General features: G+C 37.7%; 1 protein-coding gene across 1 annotated transcript in view; it reads left to right on the forward strand.

Moving 5' to 3' along the window:
• The first annotated feature begins 431 nt into the window (after positions 1 to 431).
• MAGED1 (MAGE family member D1) overlaps positions 432 to 19,129 on the forward strand; it is a 58,558-nt gene continuing 39,860 nt past the window's right edge. The window contains exon 1 of the mRNA XM_032330035.1: positions 432 to 514. The gene's annotated coding sequence lies outside the window, so the exon portion shown is untranslated. The remainder of the gene's footprint in view (positions 515 to 19,129) is intronic.

Genomic DNA, 19,129 nt, shown 5'->3' on the forward strand with positions numbered 1-19,129 from the left:
TATGGTATGTAGTTCTTTGGATACCATTCGAGACAAAAACGGATTCAGATTTAAGATCTTTAAAAATCTTGAGATCAAAGTATGCCACTAATAAAAATGAACTTTTTTTTCAACATAGTATGTCAAAAAACAGTAAAGCAGTATGACAAATACGTAATTGTTGACATCCAAGAGTCAAGGGACTAAGGGTTAGGAAGGTATTCAAAGGCTAAATCGACAAGGCGAAGTGACAAATTTGGGCACTTGGGGGCTGGCTGAAATAATGGGTTCTTGGAATGACTAGAGCTGGGATTTGTAAAAAGTTACGGATTCCCCCTCCTAGCGGGTTTACATCACTATCCAGCTTCCAATAGGGTGAGACGGCAAGGGCGATAAAGTATTGTAAGGGATTGCTAGAGAGGCACAGGAAGTTGCCTGGCAAAGGGGGCGTGGCGGCGGAAGCAAGGCTTTCGCCGAACGAAGGAAAATAGCACTTCCGGTCACGCCATCGTGCGTTGCGGTTTTCTTCAGGAAGGTGAGTGTAAAGAAAGAGGGTGATAATTTTCCCAAGTGAGTCCCCAGACACCCCGGAGAAACTTTCCTCCTTGCTTCAACGTGGGGCGGAAAGAAATTTTCATCCCCAGAGTACGTTGTGAGAAGGATGTTTCTGACGCTTAGGTTCCGGTCGCCTATCTTCCCCCTCTTCTGAAGAGGACAGGCCGTCATCCTCTCCCCTTTCTCTCTTGTAGTCCTTTTATCCCTGGTCATTCTTTACCTCTCCTCGTTATCCCAGATCCTCTTCCTGATCTTTTGAGCCTGGGTCATCCCCTTTACCACAGATTCTTTTCCTACGTCTTACCTCCCACCTTGTTCACCGCCCCCTTTTAGCCTAAAATTTTTGGATCCCCTTTCTCCCGCTCTTCCTTTTCCTTCGACTGCAGTACTTTGCTCCTCTCCCTGCCCCACAAACCTTCTGATGCCTCTTGTCCCCCTCCTGCAGAGGCCATTGAATTACGTACTTCTGAAAACCAGGTATGTCTTCAATTTCATGGTCAATGCTGTTTTTGTTCTTAAAAATATTATTTTACTTGTTAATTATTTTTTTAATTTTTACTCTAAACAAAATGATACATCAGAAACTGCCCTGATTTTAACCCTGTATTCATGACATTAAAAAAACAAAAACAAAAACAAAACAAAACATGGGTGTCTGGGTGGCTCACTTGATTAAAGGACTGCCTTGAGCTCAGGTCATGATCCTGGAGTCCTGGGATCGAGTTCTGTATCTGGCTCCCTGCTTGGCGGGAAGTCTGCTTCTCCCTCTGACCTTTTCTCTGTCATGCACTCTTTCTCATTCTCTCTCTCTCTCTCAAATAAATAGATTTTAAATAATTGGCATAGAACTCAGTCCCCACTTTTTAAAGGAGCAAGGGTTTTGCCTGTTACCTGGTGTCAGCTCTTGACACTGGCAGTTTTCCCATCTCCTTTAAAACTTTTCATGGAATAGGACTGGTTGACAGATAAGATATCCAATCACAAATTTATTTTTTATATGAGTTACATTTATTATGCAAATCCTTTTCTGTTCTCTGGTAGCAACATTGAACAGGAAGCTGGCAGATTTTTCAAAGTTTGCACGTATTCTCTATTAGGCGCAGAAATGCATTTTTCTGTCCCATTCATCAGGTTCAGTTTGTCTTGTGAGAACATTAGTTAATCATAATTTATTATTCCAGTTTTACCCAAGAGAGGGACATCATGATCATTAAACTTATGATGAGGGTCAGGGTTTTTCAGGCTCTAAAAAGGAATTTAATCAAGGATCTCCTTTTTCTATTTTGAAATTTATTTATTTATTTATTTGACAGAGAGAGAGAGAGAGATCAGAAGTAGAGAGACAGGCAGAGAGAGAAGGGGGAAGCAGGCTTCCCGCTGAGCAGAGAGCCCGATGTGGGGCTCCATCCCAGGACTCGGGAGATCATGACCTGAGCTGAAGGTAGAGGCTTAACCCACTGAGCCACCCAGGCGCCCCTAATCAAGGATCTCCTTGAACAAGCAATTTATTTCTCTCCTCTTGTAACTACTGTGTTATACTTGCCAAATAAGAGGTAATCCTTTTTTTTTTCTGGGCCAGGTATAATTTTCATTTCTTTTAGAAAAAATGAGGCAGAGATTTTCATGATACCAAAACACTTAGAAACTTTTTTGAAGGGTATTGCTGATGTCTGTGTATTCTTTATTCAAGTCATAATTACAGGGCATTTAAAAATCGCGTGGCTTTAATCCAGTGTGCAACCATCATTCATCCAAGAATTTTTTATTGAATAACTTTATGTGTCAGTGTTAAGCACTGAGGATACAACAGTGGAAAATAGTTTATTAAACTGTAGTTGAGAGACAGTAAATGAATATATAATAAATATGAATAGGTTGTGATGGAGAGGGGATGTACTATTTTAAATAGGATGGATAGGAAGGCCTCCCTGTAAGGCAACATTTGAGCAGAACCTAAAGGAAGTGAGGGCACAAACTATACAGCTATTAGTGGGAAAAACAGGATGTATCTATGTCAATGTCTATGTTTTGTTCACTCGGTTTCCTACACACCCCTTTTGCCTCTGGTCACTTTTCGGCATAGCTTTAATGCAGCACTCTGCATACTGAAATAACCTAATCCAAGCACTTATATTTCCCGTATTCTTTTTATCCTGGCTAGCTTCTTGCTATCATTTAGGTGTATTGTCAGTTACCAGCCCTGCTAGGAAGACATCTTTATATCCATCCTCACTTCTCTTTCAGTCTGTGTATCCGTGGTGCATTGTGTGCTATCCCACAGCATAGTTAATTACCTCTTTCACTGCTCTTATCACTGTGTATTCATGATACATTGCCCATAAATGTTGGTATGTTAAATTGGAAGAATTTAGTACTTGATCTGTCTGTACAGGCAACCTTTTAAATATAGTTGGTCACTTAATGTTCGAAACCATCTTCTAAGGTCAGTATTATCATTGTCATCTTACTGATGATAAAACCGAGACTCAGAGCTAGATGGTAACTTACTATTGGTGGTGGAGTTCATGGAGGTATGGTCTGCAAAACACTCAGTCCTGGCCAGATTCTCTTTGTCTTTATGTCTGTCTCTCTTTCTCTGTTTATTAATGAGAAATAGAAAATATGTGGAGTATTTTACTGTTTTATAAGACACAATCTGGGAATAGAAATTTCATTTTAAAAATTTCCTTTCATAAATCAGATTATATTAGGTACGTGAGAGCTGAGAGGCATGGTGACTCTTTTTACTTGAACATTTTTTAATTTAACAAGCATAAGTTGAAAGAAGAGTATGAATACTTTTATGCTCTGAACCTAGATTCAACAGTTAACTTGACATATTAGCTCACTTGTTCACTCTTTTGCCCACTCATCCATCCATCCATTCATTTCATAGTGTAAACACCTGTGTAACCAGCATCCAAATTAAGAAATAGAATATGATTAGCATCTGAAGGCCCTTGAATGTGTCCCCTACCATTCGCATCTAAACTCCCATTAGTCACAATCCTGGCTTCTGTCACATTATAATAATTTTGTCTATTTTGGGACTTTGTAAAAATATTATAGTATAATATTTTTTGTGTGTGCCTGACTTCACTGGCATAAGATTTTTTTAAGGGACACCTGGGTGGCTCAGTCAGTTAAGCGTCTGCCTTTGGCTCAGGTCTTGATCTCAGATTGAGATTGAGCCCTGCATTGGGCTCTCTGCTCAGCGAGGAGTCTGCTTCTCTCTCTCTCTGTCACTCTCAAAAAGTAAATAAAACCTTTTAAAAAAAGATTTTGTTTTTGAGATTCATCCATATTATTGGGCGCAGTAGTAATTCCTTCATTCTCATTGCTATGTATGCCATTGTTTGAATATATCATAGTAGATGGATATTTTGTTTATTTCCATTATTGGTCTATAAATAATACTGTGAGCAATCTAGTACATGTCTTTGGTAATATATGCACACATTTCTTTTGGGCATTCTATGAGTAGAATTGCTGAATTATAGATTATGTATATGATTAGCTTTAGTAGATAATGCCAACTGGTTTTCCACAGTGGTTGTATAGATACACCTTGTTTTATTGCACTTTGCTTTGTTGCACTTTGCAGATACTGTTTTGTTGTTGTTGTTGTTGTTGTTTACAAATTGAAGGTTTGTGGCTGTCCTGAGTCGAACAAATCTATAGGCACCATTTTTCCAATGACATTTGCACACTTGATGTCTCTGTGTTACATTTTGGTAAAATTCTTGCAATATTTCAAACTTTTTCATTATTATTGTATTTGTTGATAGTGATCTGTGATCAGTAGTGATGACTTGCCAAAAGTTCAGATGACGGTTGGCATTTTTAAGAATATTTTTAATTACAGTATATACATTATTAAGCAATGTTATTGCATACTTAATAGACTATAGTACAGTGTAAACATAACTTTTATATGCACTGAGAAACCAAAAAATTCATTTTACTTGCTTTATTGTGGCATTCATTTTATTGTCATGGTCTGGAACCAAATCCACAATGTCTCTGAGGTGTGCTTGTACTATAAAACTCAGTATAAATCTTCAACAGTTCCACTTGCTCTAGAATATTGTCAGCACTTGTCATTGTCTTTGCTTTTGAAGGGGAAAAAAAGCCATTTTAGTGGTTATGAATGGTATCTTATTGTGATTTTAATTTGCAAATATGATGATCTGTTCATATGTTTGTAAGCCTGGATATCTTTTTATGAAATACCTGTTTAATCTTTGACTTTTTCTCCTGGACTATTTTTTTGGTTTGTAGGAGATCTTTTTATATTAAGAATGTTGATATTTTGGGGGCGCCTGGGTGGCTCAGATGGTTAAGTGTCAGGTCATGGCTCAGGTCATGATCTCAGGGTTCTGGGATCAAGCCCTGCATGGGGAAAAAAAAAATCCCTGCTCAGCAGGGAGTCTGCTTCTACCTCTGCCCCTCCCCCTACTTATGCTCTCTCCCTCTCCCTCACAAAAATAAATAAATAATACCTTTTTTAAAAAAGATTTTTATTTATTTATTTTGAGAGAGAGAGAGAGACAAAGTGAGAGAGAGCATGAGAGGGGAGGTCAGAGGTTGAAGCAGACTCCCCCTGGAGCTGGGAGCCCAATATGGGACTCGATCCCAGGACTCTGGGACCATGACCTGAGCCGAAGGCAGTTGCTTAACCAACTGAGCCACCCAGGTGCCCCCAATAAATAATATCTTTTTAAAAAAAGAATGTTGATATTTTGTTAGATATGTTTATTACAAATCTCAGTTCCTTGCATTCTCAGTTTTTTAATGGCATCCTTTAATGAACTGAATATCTCAATTTTAATATTGTTCAGTTTCATAGTTTTTCCCCTTTATGGCTAGCCTTGTTTTGTTAGTCTTTGCATTTCTCAAAGTCCTGGAGACATTTTTCTGTGTTGCACTATTGTTTAATCATTCATTTGTATTCACAATTTATTTGAATTGATTTTGTGTATGATTTCAGTATGAGTAAAGCCACTCCCTTTTTGTATGTCAAAATGGACATTTAGGGGCACCTGGGTAGCTCAGTCGCTTTAAGCGTCATGATTCCAGGTCAGGTAATGATCCCAGGGTCCTGGGATCTACCCCACATCAGGCTCCCTGCTCAGCCAGAAGTTTGCTTCTCCCTCTCCTTCTGTCCCTCCCCCAATCATGCTTGCTCTCGCTCTCTTAAATAAATAAATAAACCTTTAAAAAAAAAAGAAATGGACATTCAGTCAACCCATTATCACTTATTGAAAAGATCATTGTTCCCCTTGTATAGAGTCGTGTTTTTCATAAATCAAATGACTAGATTATATATGTGGGTTTGTTTCTGAATTCCTTTTTGTTTGGTTTATTTCTCTATTCTTGTATAAGTACCACTATCATAATGTCATTTTATAATATATCTTATATATAGTCATTTAGTCCTACAGTTTTGTTCTCTTTCTTAAATAATGCCTATTCTTGGTCTTTTGCATTTCCATATGTATTTTAGAATCAGCTTGTCAGTTTTCACAAAAATGCTTCTTGACATTTTGATTGAGATACCACTTAATAGATCAGTTTGAGGAGCGTGGATCATGGCACTTTACCCCTAAATATCTTATTGTTCATTTCTGAATATTACAGATGTTTTGTAAATAATTTAATTACCATTATGTTACCAAGAAAAATTAAGAATAATTTCCTAATACCATCTAATACCTAACCATTTTCAAATTCTTTTTTTCCCCAATTAGCCTTTTATAGCTGTATTACTTGTTTTTTAAAAAAGAAGACAAGTAATATTTACTAGGTGTCTATTTTTCATCAGGAAATATATGCATTTCTAATCAAAACAAAAAAAGACTAAAGATGTACATATTCTTCCATTTTCTATGAAAGGAAAGGAATTATACTTGGTTAAGAAATTTTTTTTTAATACTTGGTTAAGAAATTTAATCATAAAGCTTAAAGGCTGTTTTTTTTAATAAAGATTTTTATTTATTTATTTGACAGAGAGAGATCACAAGAGGCAGAGGCAGGCAGAGAGAGGAAGGGAAGCAGGCTCCCTGCTGAGCAGAGAGCCCTATTGGGGCTCGATCCCAGGACCCTGAGATCATGACCTGAGCTGAAGGCAGAGGCTTTAACCCACTGAGCCACCCAGGCGCCCCAAAGGCTGTTTTTTGTTTTTTGTTTTTAATTTTATTTTATTTTTTCAGTGTTCCAAGATTCATTGTTTATGTACCACTCCCAGTGCTCCATGGAATATGTACCCTCCTTAATACTCACCTCCAGGCTCTTCCAATCCCCCGCAAAACCCTCAATTTGTTTCTCAGAGTCCACAGTCTTTTCATGGTTCGTCTCCCCTCCATTTTCCCCCAATTCACTTCTCTTTTCCTCCTCCTAATGTCCTCCATGTTATTCCTTATGCTCCACAAGTAAGTGAAACCATATGATAATTGACTCTCTCTGCTTGACTTATTTCACTCCTCATAATCTCCTCCAGTCCCGTCCCTGTTGATATAAAAGTTGGGTATTCATCCTTTCTGATGGAGGCATAATATTTCATTTTATATATATGGACTGTGTCTTCTTTAACCATTTCCTGTTGAAGGGCATCTTGGTTCCCTCCACAGTTTGACGATTGTGGTCATTGCTGCTATGAACATTGGGGTACATATGGCCCTTCTTTTCACTACATCTGTACCTTTGGGGTAAATACCCAGTAGTGCAATTGCAGGGTCACAGGATAGCTCCATTTTTTTTAAAGATTTTTTTTATTTATTTGACAGAGAAAGATCACAAGTAGGCAGAGAGAGAGAGAGGGAAACAGGCTCCCCGCTGAGCGGAGAGCCCGATGCGGGACTCAATCCCAGGACCCTGAGATCATGACCCGAGCCGAAGGCAGCGGCTTAACCCACTGAGCCACCCAGGGTGCCCCGGGTAGCTCCATTTTTAATTCCTTAAGGAATCTCCATCAAAGGGTGTTCATATTCAAATGCATAGTTCTGTAATATGAAATCCCATGCTCTTATCACTGAAGATGATGTGTATGATATCATACACAAAAGAATAAAGTCCATAGCACAATAAAAAAAAAAAGAATAAAGGTAAAAATCAAATAATAAAGAGGAAGAAATCCTGGTGAGGAAACTGTTAATTATTAAATGTGAAATAATAGGTCTTACAGCTGGTTTTTAAAACCATCACCCAACCTAAATTAAAGTATACTTATATTTTTTGAGATGTCTTTGTTGTCCTTTTCTCTATTTTGCTGAACTTGTGGCTATTTATATATTTAGTACTTTTCAATCCATTGCAGTCATCATTTCTTCTGTTGCTCAAACTGTCCAGTTTGGAAGGAGCCAGTTGCAACCCCTGACATTGGCTTCTTTTTTCATTTATTACTGAAATTTTCAAATATATTTAAAGTAGAGGATAGTAAAATAAACCAGAATGTATTCATTTCTCATCTTTAACGATTAATATCATTTGTCCAGTTGCCTTTGATTTTTTTCTCCTCACCTGCTTTTTTTCACTGGGTATTTTAAAGCAATCCCAGACGTTATATCATTATATGGGTAAATAACTCACTATCCATCTCTAGCTTTTTTTTTTAAAGATCTTATTTATTTATTGAGAGGGAGAGAATGAGAGAGCAAGCAAGAAGCGGGGCGGGGGGAGAAGCAGACTTCCCCTACTAAGCAGGAAGCTTGACATTGGGGTTGGTCCCAGCTGCTGGGATCATAACCTAAGCCCAAAGCAGACACTTAACCATCTGAACCACCCCACATCTCTAACTCTTAAGTGTATTCTATTAAGTAACCACAAGACCATTATACTTAAGAAGGTTAACAGTAATTCCTTATATTATCTAATGCCCAGTCCATATTCAAATTTCCATGACTGTCTTAAAGATGTCTTTTTAGGGGCACCTGAGTGGCTTAGTCAATTAAGCGTCTGACTCTTGATTTCGGCTCAGGTCATGATCTCAGGGGATGGTATCATGCCTGGTTCCCTGTGTGGGGCTCAGCATTCTTTCTCTCCCTCTTCCTTAGTCCCTCCACCCTCACATGTACATGCGTGCTGTCTGCCTCTCTCTGAAATAAATAAATAAATTTTTTAAAAAGTATTAATAAAAAGATGTATTTTTATAGTTGGTTTTGTTAAATATATATCTAACCAAGGGCTACTGTTTACTGACATTAGATATTTTGTCTTTTAAGTATTTTTTTCCTATCTGTAGTCACCCCCTACATTTTAAAGACCATTGGTTTATTAGAGAAACTAAGCCATTTATCCTATCAACAAATGGATTTAGATGATTGCTTCCTTGAGGTATTCATTTTGTTTTCCCATCTGCATGTTTCTGTTCACTGGCATTTAGAACTAGAGGCTTGATTAGATTCAGTTTCAATTAATTTTTAAAGATTTTATTTATTTATTTGTTAGAGAGAGAGCACAGCAGGGGGAGTGAGAGATGGAGGGAGAAGCAAGCTCCCACCTGAGCAAGGAACCTGCTTGGGACTCGGATCCCAGGATGCTGGGATCATGACCTGAGCCAAAGGCAGATACTTAATCTGCTGAGCCACCCAGGCATCCCTTCAATTATTTTTTAAGGAAAAAAAAAGTCATTGGAGATAGTGATACTCACTTTCTATTGTATTTCATCATATCTGGTTTAACTTTTTAACTGATTCTGGGGTTGATTTGTGTTTTCAGGTTTTGTCAGCCTGATCTCTCCATTGTAGTATCTCCTACCAAACTTTCTCCTGTTGATTTTAGCAGCCATTGAAGATAATTGTCTAAATTCATAATTTCAGTAGTAGTTGAAAGAACGTGGTCTAATTTAATCAATCCTTCTGCGTTTATTAGCTGAAATTATTATATAAAAAGACCTTTTTTTATCAACTCTTTTTTTTTTGTTCCAAAATATAACTTATAAAAAGAAAGTCAAGGTGAATGCTTTTTTTTTCCCTTTTTTTTACTTATCAGAGTAAGGGGTTGGTTTCCTAGAGACTTTCATTGTTTTCTTTAATATTATTAGGAATTCATGGATTTTTATGTGTTTTATTGTATTTATCCACTATGATTGATTTTTGATGCTCAAACTGTCATTTTAGAAATTAAACTTTTCTGTTTGGCTCCTGTATCCTCTACATGATCTCATTAGCTCTTGACTTCCTTGCCTTTATTTAAGCTTAAATTTTAGTTAGTTAACATACAGTGCAATATTGGTTTCTGGAGTAGAATTCGATGATTTATCACTTAACATACAACATTCAGTGCTCATCACATCACAACAAGTCCCCTCTTTAATAGTCTTCACCCACTTAGCCCTTCCTTGCTTTCTGACACAAGTTATTTTAGGCTCATTATGTACATTCTCTGCCGCAGTCCTAGAATCAGCCACTTTGCAAGGAGGCATGTATTCCTTCAGTAGGGATTGGTACTTAGAAAGCAAGATGTGAGTGCTCAGAGGATTATTACTATTTTCCTAGTCATCCTACTTGACCTTTTGTTGTGCCTTTTTCCTCACTATTTTGAATACAAGTGAATGACTCCACCAGCATTCCATTCTTTTTTATGTAGTCATTCATTCAGTAAAAATTTATATACCACACTACCTTGTATCTGATCTTAGGCTGGGTACAGAGGATGTAAAAGTAAAACTGACTGGTTTCTTGTTCTTAATGAAGATACTTTTAATGAGGTATGAGTAAATGAACAGACAGTGTCTAAAGAGTATGATGAGTACTATGGTGAGTATAGGCAAGTGGGGGAACACAGAAAGGCCATCTGCAATGGCTTTGGAAAGAAAGATAATGTTTGATATTGGATGAATAGAGAAAATATGAAGGTTTAAGAGCTATGAAGGGTGTTCCAGTCAGAGGAAACTGGAAGAATTGTGAAGGAGGGATCTTGATATATTCAAAGAAAGACATACATGTAGTTGGTTATAACTGGAACATAAGTTTTATGTAGAGGAGGAGAACTGAAACTGGAGACTCAGGGGCTAGGAAGTTGAGAACCCCAAAAGTCAGGTGAGAGAACTAGGATTTCCTCTGAAGCCTGTGAGGAAGAAATAATGGAATTGTCCTAAGTGGATGAGATATACAGTTCTCTTTGTGATGTACTGATGATACACTGGGTGGGCTCATGGGAGTGGGACAGTAGGAGGCAGATGAGGAGAGAGGTGTAATGGTCTGGGGGAGAGAGAGAATGTCATGTTACATTGCCGCCTGTGTGGGTGGGAGAGTTGTGTTTTTGTATTACATCTGTTATAATTTATTGTAATACATGATAGATATTATATTTGGTGCAGTGCAACATGACATTTTATATGTATGTATAATATATATGTGGTATAATATGTATATAAGATAGATATGTGCATACACATGTACATAGTATTGCAAGTTTATAATTCTTTATGTGCATATATATGCAGGGGCAGTCTCATTGCAACAGGTCTAAAATAGAGAATATTTGAGTGAAGAAACATTGCCCAGGGACAGCTGAAAAGTGGAAAAAGGGCTAACAAACACTCCCACCTTGACCAAATGTGAGTCATTCTCCTTGGAGCCCTCTTTTTCAACTAGATACCATCTTTGGACATTGTCTTTGGCCTCTTTGGTCCAGGTTTTGAAAGAATCCTTGCTGAATCAACTTAATGAGATTCCCTTCCCACCCCCTTGATATGTGATCATCCAGGTCTGCCTTCAACAAGAATTCTAAGTCTGTTTAACAAGAATTCCCCTCTTCTTGATGTTTTAATCAAGAATCTTGATGTTTTAAGCCCCGCCCCCGCCATCCCCACCCAAATCTACTCCTTGGCTGTAGATTCCCAGGTGTCTTTACTGTATTCAGAGTGGAATCCATTTTCTTTTCCCTATTGCAATTGTCTTGACACCTATCTCAATAATCCTTTTAAACTTACCATTTTAACAAGTGTCAGGATAATTTTTCTTTAACAGACCCCATGAGAACTTTTATTTATTGTGTACTTTCGCCTCAAAGCTCTACTAGTTGGCACTGAAGCCCAGTTGTGTATCCTTGAGTAATCTGAGAATTCCTCTAATTCATGGGATTTAAGGATGTGATAAGGAGTGAGATGATTGCTCAGATTCTCCCGGAGGTTGGAATGTAGCCTTAGCAGTTATGTCTGGGAGAATGGAATGATAATTGAAGATACTTATCCTTTTTTGTGTGTTTGAGTGTGCCAGGCACTGTTGTATACTAATGAACATGTATTGTGTTTGTTTTTTAAGACTACTGTCTTAAACTTTTTTGTTTGTTTTAAACTTTTTAAAATATAAAAGTGAAATTACTGTACATGGTTATATAAGATGTAGACTGAGAGGGTCCTGTTACATTAGAGATTTTAGAGGAAACAAGAGTAGTGAATATGTATGGATCAGTGTTAGTGAAGTCTAATGTGCAGAGGACTAATAATATAATTGTTGAAAGTGTTCATGGAATGAGTGTAGACTTTCATGTCAAAGATCTTGTCTGTGAAAAGTGAAATAGATAATGGGTGGAACATGTATATTTTTAGGATGAGTGATATGAACATGTTTATGTGTTCTGCAGTAGAGGAGCTGATAAAAACAGAGTTTGAAAATAATAGAGAAAGGGGATAACTGGTGAAGCAAAATGTGGAAAAGATGTGTAGAGAACGTATGAAGTACTGGCCACAAACGAGAGAAAGGGCATCACTTCTGACACTGGTGTTAAGGAGAGTCAGAAAGGGATGTTTTTAATTTTTATGGTTTTGGAAAAGCAAGAAATAGGGAGAGTTTCTTTCTTTGTGCCCCTATATTCTATATGAATAAGGTAGTAAGGCCATTCTGGACTGTAAGAGGAGATGGCCAGGGGCTAGAGGAAAGAAGAGGAAACTTTACATTCTTCTAGGGAGTGAAAGAAGATTGATGGGCAGTAACCTATCTAGGTTGGGAATGAAGTGTTTGTAGTTTTGTCTTATTTTTTCTGTTCAGCTGCCAAGAAGTAGGAGTAAAGAAGGCAAACATTGGGTTTGATTTTAGACTGTGAATGTGGTCATGATGATTGTGGGGGGTGGGAGGTTTGAGGGGCTACTAAATTGTTGAGATTACTGATGAGATTTGTTCAGGTTCTAGTCTCATCAAGGATCTAGTCTCATCAGGGAAAAGTATATTCTCAGGAAGATTCTGTGGATCCAGAGAAAGAGAAGCTGTGTGAATATATGTATGGGTGTGGGAGAAGTTGCATAGAAATTCCAAAGGTGAAAAAGTAGAAGTAACAAGGTGATATGGCAGAAAAGAAATTGTGGAGTAGATTATAGGACTTTAACATTTCAGAGGATAAGTAGTTCTGGATGATCAGTGAGTTGTTGGAGAGAGGTGGTCAGAGGACGGTGAAGCTGGGGTGATGGTCAAGTTAGCCATGGCATCCAGCATTACCCTGATCCCCAAACCAGGCAAAGACCCTACCAAAAAGGAGAATTTTAGACCAGTATCACTGATGAATATGGATGCTAAGATTCTCAACAATATCCTAGCCAACAGGATCCAACAGCACATTAAAAAGATTATCTACCATGATCAGGTGGGATTCATCCCTGGGCTACAAGGATGGTTCAACATTCGCAAATCAATCAATGTGATACAACAAATTAATATGAGAAGAGAGAAGAACCACATGGTCCTCTCAATCGATGCAGAAAAAGCATTTGACAAAATCCAGCATCCGTTCCTGATTAAAACTCTTCAAAGTATAGGATAGAGGGAACATTCCTGAACCTCATCAAATCTATCTATGAAAGACCCACAGCAAATATCATCCTCAATGGGAAAAAGCTTGCAGCCTTCCCGTTGAGATCAGGAACACGACAAGGATGTCCACTCTCACCACTCTTGTTCAACATAGTATTAGAAGTCCTAGCAACAGCAGTCAGACAACAAAGAGAAATAAAAGGCATCCAAATTGGCAATGAAGAAGTCAAACTCTCTCTCTTCGCAGATGACATGATTCTTTATATGGAAAACCCAAAAGACTCCACCCCCAAACTACTAGAACTCATACAGCAATTCAGCAACGTGGCAGGATACAAAGTCAATGTGCAGAAATCAGTGGCTTTCTTATACACTAACAATGAAAATACAGAAAGGGAAATTAGAGAATCGATTCCATTTACTATAGCACCAAGAACCATAAGATACCTGGGAATAAACCTAACCAAAGAGGTAAAGGATCTGTACTCGAGGAATTACAGAACACTCATGAAAGAAATTGAAGAAGACACAAAAAGATGGAAGACCGTTCCATGCTCTTGGATCGGAAAAATAAACATTGTTAAAATGTCTCTACTGCCTAGAGCAATCTATACTTTTAATGCCATTCCGATCAAAATTCCACTGGTATTCTTCAAAGAGCTGGAGCAAATAATCCAGAAATTTGTATGGAATCAGAAGAGACCCCGAATCACTAAGGAAATGTTGAAAAACAAAAATAAAGCTGGGGGCATCACGTTACCTGATTTCAAGCTTTATTACAAAGCTGTGATCACCAAGACAGCATGGTACTGGCATAAAAACAGATACATAGACCAGTGGAACAGGGTAGAGAGCCCAGATATGGACCCTCATCTCTATGGTCAATTAATCTTCGACAAAACAGGAAAAAATATACAGTGGAAAAAAGACAGTCTCTTCAATAAATGGTGCTGGGAAAACTGAAGAGCTATATGTAGAAGAATGAAACTCGACCATTCTCTTACACTGTACACAAAGATAAACTCAAAATGGATAAAAGACCTCAACGTGAGACAGGAATCCATCAGAATCCTAGAGGAGAGCATAGGCAGTAATCTCTTCGATATCAGCCACAGCAACTTCTTTCAAGATATGTCTCCAAAGGCAAAGGAAACAAAAGCGAAAATAAACTTTTGGGACTTCATCAAAGTCAAAAGCTTCTGCACAGCAATGGAAACAATCAAAAAAACAAAGAGGCAACCCACGGAATGGGAGAAGATATTTGCAAATGACAGTACAGACAAAAGGTTGATATCCAGGATCTATAATGAACTCCTCAAACTCAACACACACGAAACAGGCAAACATATCAAAAAATGGGTAGAAGATACGAACAGACACTTCTCCAATCAAGACATACAAATGGCTGTCAGACACATGAACAAATGTTCATCATCACTAGCCCTCAGGGAGATTCAAATTAAAACCACATTGAGATATCACCTTACCAGTTAGAATGGCCAAAATTAACAAAACAGGAAACAACATGTGTTGGAGAGGATGTGGAGAAAGGGGAACCCTCTTATACTTTTGGTGGGAATGCAAGTTGGTGCAGCCTCTTTGGAGAACAGTGTGGAGATTCCTCAAGAAATTAAAAATAGAACTTCCCTATGACCCTGCCATTGCACTCCTGGGTATTTACCCCAAAGATACAGATGTCGTGAAAAGAAGGGCCATCTGTACCCCAATGTTTATAGCAGCAATGGCGACGGTCGCCAAACCATGGAAAGAACCAAGATGCCCTTCAACGGATGAATGGATAAGGAAGATGTGGTCCATATACACTATGGAGTATTATGCCTCCATCAGAAAGGACGAATACCCAACTTTTGTAGCAACATGGATGGGACTGGAAGAGATTATGCTGAGTGAAATAAGTCAAGCAGAGAGAGTCAATTATCAATGGTTTCACTTATTTGTGGAGCATAACAAAAAGCATGGAGGACAAGGGGTGTTAGAGAGGAGAAGGGAGTTGGGGTAAATTGGAAGGGGAGGTGAATCATGAGAGACTATGGGCTCTGAAAAACAATCTGAGGGGTTTGAAGTGGCGGGGGTGTGGGAGGTTGGGGTACCACGTGGTGGGTATTATAGAGGGCAGGGATTGCATGGAGCACTGGGTGTGGTGAAAAAAATAATGAATACTGTTTTTCTGAAAATAAATTAATTAATTAAAATAAAAAGTTAGCCATGGCATCATCAAAGATACTGCTGCAGATTAAAGGCGATAAAAAGAGTGGAGAGGAAGGTGAGGAAGATGCTGTATTTTGTGGAAGGAGTGAGTACAGATGACACTGAAATTCAAAGGTGCAGAGATTTTCACAGCAAGGAGATGATTTAGGGAATGAAAGCAGCAATGGCTAACATGAGTTCTTGCCTTTAACCAGTTTAGCAGCAGATTTCCTTGGATGGCCCTGGCTTTGTTTGTCTCAGTTTTGTCTTTGTCTCTGTCTTTGCCCTTTTTGGGGGAGGCAGGGGCAATAACCAGGGTTAGGGCCGAGAAAGGACTTGTGGTAAAATCTTGAATGTCAGGGAGCAATTCAAGATATATAGCAATATAGCATTCTATATTGATTTCTATCTTTGGAGGGACTTAAACAACTGCCCTTAGAAACTTCAAAGGAAATGGTACTGCTGGTAGGACCCTGGCTTGCCCATGTGTGTGTTTCCAGAAATCCTACTGCAGATGGATATGTTAGCCACTCCCCCTATAGCTTCTACAGAGAGAGGTAGATGCTTTTTATATAGTATTATTCATCATCTCAGAAAGATTGAGAACACATGCTTTAAGGGAATTCCATAGGAAGGCTCTGGATTCTTCCTTTTTTAAAAAAGTATTTTTAAATTGTGCAGTATAACAAAAATACTGAAAGTTGTGGAAAATGTAAATATACACTAAAGTGAATGATTATAAAGTAAACGCCCACTAAAGAACCTTCCAGAACCAAACATAGAACATTGGAAGTTATTTGGAAGCCTCCACTCGTAATCCTCTCTCTCTTCCAGAGGTAACCATTTATCCTGACTTGACTTCTATGGTAATTACTTCCGTGCCTGTGTGTATAGACACATGTGCACATATATACCTATTTATACATTTTACTGTTAATGGATATTTGGATTGCCTTCTGGTTTTGGCTGTTGTGAGTAGTGCTGCTAAGAACATTCTTGTACACCTGTTGGGTATGTGCATGAGTTTCTCTAAGATGTGTAACTGGCAGAGGGATTACTTGGTAATAGTATGTGCATCTTTTCAACTTTATTAGATAATGGAAACCTGATCACCACAAGGATTGTACCAGTTTTGACTATAAACTATATGTGGATTTGTACCTTGACTTTTTTTTCCCTCCTCCACAGTTTTGAGGACAGAGATCTATGGCTTGGAGATGATCCAGAGTAGCCAAGACCTGTGATTTGCTGTGGATTTGGGGGACTTGGTTACTATTTCACATTTCTCCTGAAACAATTGCATTTAGCTGCTTCAGAAGGCTTCCACAGGAGAACCTTTATTTGATCCTTTCTTCCCCAGAAGTTTAAGGCCCAGGAATTGTCCCAGCCTCTGAGGCCGTTTGAGCATGAAAGAGGCTACATCATTATCCTTCAATGCAAATAGTTGATTTTAGCCATTAGCCAAGAGTTCTTAAGGGGGGCCTCTGAGTCAGTTTTGTCTTTTTCAGACTCAAGGGTGAAGAATCAGAACCAGGAAGTTAATAATCAGCATCTGTGGATGGCAGAGTATAAAGACTATTATAGTGGCTTAGATGATCCTGTGTCTTTGGAGGGTCCTTGAACAACTATCTTTACCCAGCTCCCTCCTTGTTCCTTTCTTTCCCAGAGTTTGTCCTTTAGGGAGTACTTGCACAGGGCCAGGAGGGTCCTGGCTTGTTTATTTCTTTCCCAGAGTTTCAGGGTTTTACAGAAGTACACTTGTAGTGATTAAAAAATTAGGACTTTATTAACTTTCAGAAAATTGACAAAATGTTCTATATGAAGATACAAAATATCATACATATATATTTTTTTACTTTAAAACAAATAATGGAATAATAAATAATTCCAAACTTGAATTACAATCAGTATTTAATGTACCTTTTGGACCTGACTATATTTTTCAGTTATTTCACAAAATTAATATATTATCATATTTATACTTAGAAGATGCTTAGCACATGTTTTAGTTCACTTTTTTTTTTTTACTTTTTGCTACTATTATTATTTTTGCTTTCTCTATACCTGTTGAGAATTTGAATTTTCAAGATATGTCATTGGAGACAGTGGCATGTTTATTGTAGCTCTTCACTTGACATCCTTACATCCTTTGGCTGTTGTTTGTGTCAGGCTATTTAATGCCTTGACTACAGCCCCTCACATACTTGCAAGGCAAAGATATTCTAGAAAACATGCCATCTTTCTTTATTATTGGTTGGATACTGCATCAACCCTGCTAGCTTTTACATGTTGTGCTCTGCTCTGTATTACACGGCAACCCACCTGAAGATGTCCATCTCACAGATATTGCTTGAATGGTATGTTATGCACAGGTTTGGCATACCAGCGTCTGTGTTTTACTAGTTGGGAATGTTAGGACCAGGAGTGTGGAAGAATCAGCAGGCTTATGAGAAAACTATCTCATCTATGGCTAGATGAAGGGGTTTTCTAAAAATAACTGAAGGGTATAGATAAGCTTATTTTTCAAGGAGGGGGAATCTAGAGGAATTCTTTCTTACCTTGATTTCATAAAGGCATTCTACTATATTCCCCTGTAAAATTTTTGTAAATTTCTTTTCATGATTAGTTTCCAGTTGTAATTTATTTTTGTGTATTGTATGATGTAAAAAACTTACATTTTTTTCTGAATGATTTATCAGTTGTTCCAGGACTATTTACTGAACAGTCTGTTCTTTTTCCACAGATTTATAATGTTGTCTCTATCATATACCAAGTTGTAATAGATGTAAATGTCTGCTTTTAGGCTTTCTATTCTGTTCCATTGGTCTGTTTGTATCTCTTACTAGTCCTGCATTGTTAATTACTATAGATTTGCAATGCATCTTAGTATTTACTAGGGAAAGACAGCTTCCTTATTACTCTTCCTCAAAAATATATTTTTTGCCCTTACTTTTCCATGTGAATTTTAAGGTAAGCTTAACATGGTCTGTAAGAAACATTGAAATTTTGATTAGAACTTGTTCCTTTTCTCCATAAAGTGTCTCATGAATATTTTGTTAGACATATTTCTGTGTATCTGATAAGTTTTTGTTTTTCTTGCTGATACTTTTAAATTATATTTTGTAACTGATTGTGACTGGTGTATGGGACTGCTTGATTCTGGTGCATTGGTTTTAGATCTGTTCACTTTGCTTATCTCTTTCTCTAGGTCCAATTGTGGTTTATAGGTTTTGTTGAGTTTTTATATAAACTTTATATAAAACATACTTAAAAGTACGTAAATCAGAACTATACCGCTCATTGAATTATCACAAAGTGTTTTTAGCATGTTAGTGTAATTTGTGAATAATTCTAATTTTTCCCCTTTCAGTCCTTGTACCTCCAAATATTGATATCATTCTGTGTAAAATAAAATAGAATTTCTTTTCTGAGGCTTCATGCTCTAACTAGTGGTGTTTGATATTTAAATACATCTGAAGTTATCAAAGAAAGGAAATTACCTTTACTTGGAAATTCCAACAACTTAATAAAAGAGCCTGTAGGGTAGTGGTATTTCAGTTAATTGACTGCAGTCCAGGATTTGGTGTTCAGCATTTCACAAATGCTGATATGAAACTTGGGTGATAGACAAATATATACAA

This window comes from Mustela erminea, chromosome X, assembly GCF_009829155.1.
Source record: "Mustela erminea isolate mMusErm1 chromosome X, mMusErm1.Pri, whole genome shotgun sequence".
Lineage (NCBI taxonomy): Eukaryota > Metazoa > Chordata > Mammalia > Carnivora > Mustelidae > Mustela > Mustela erminea.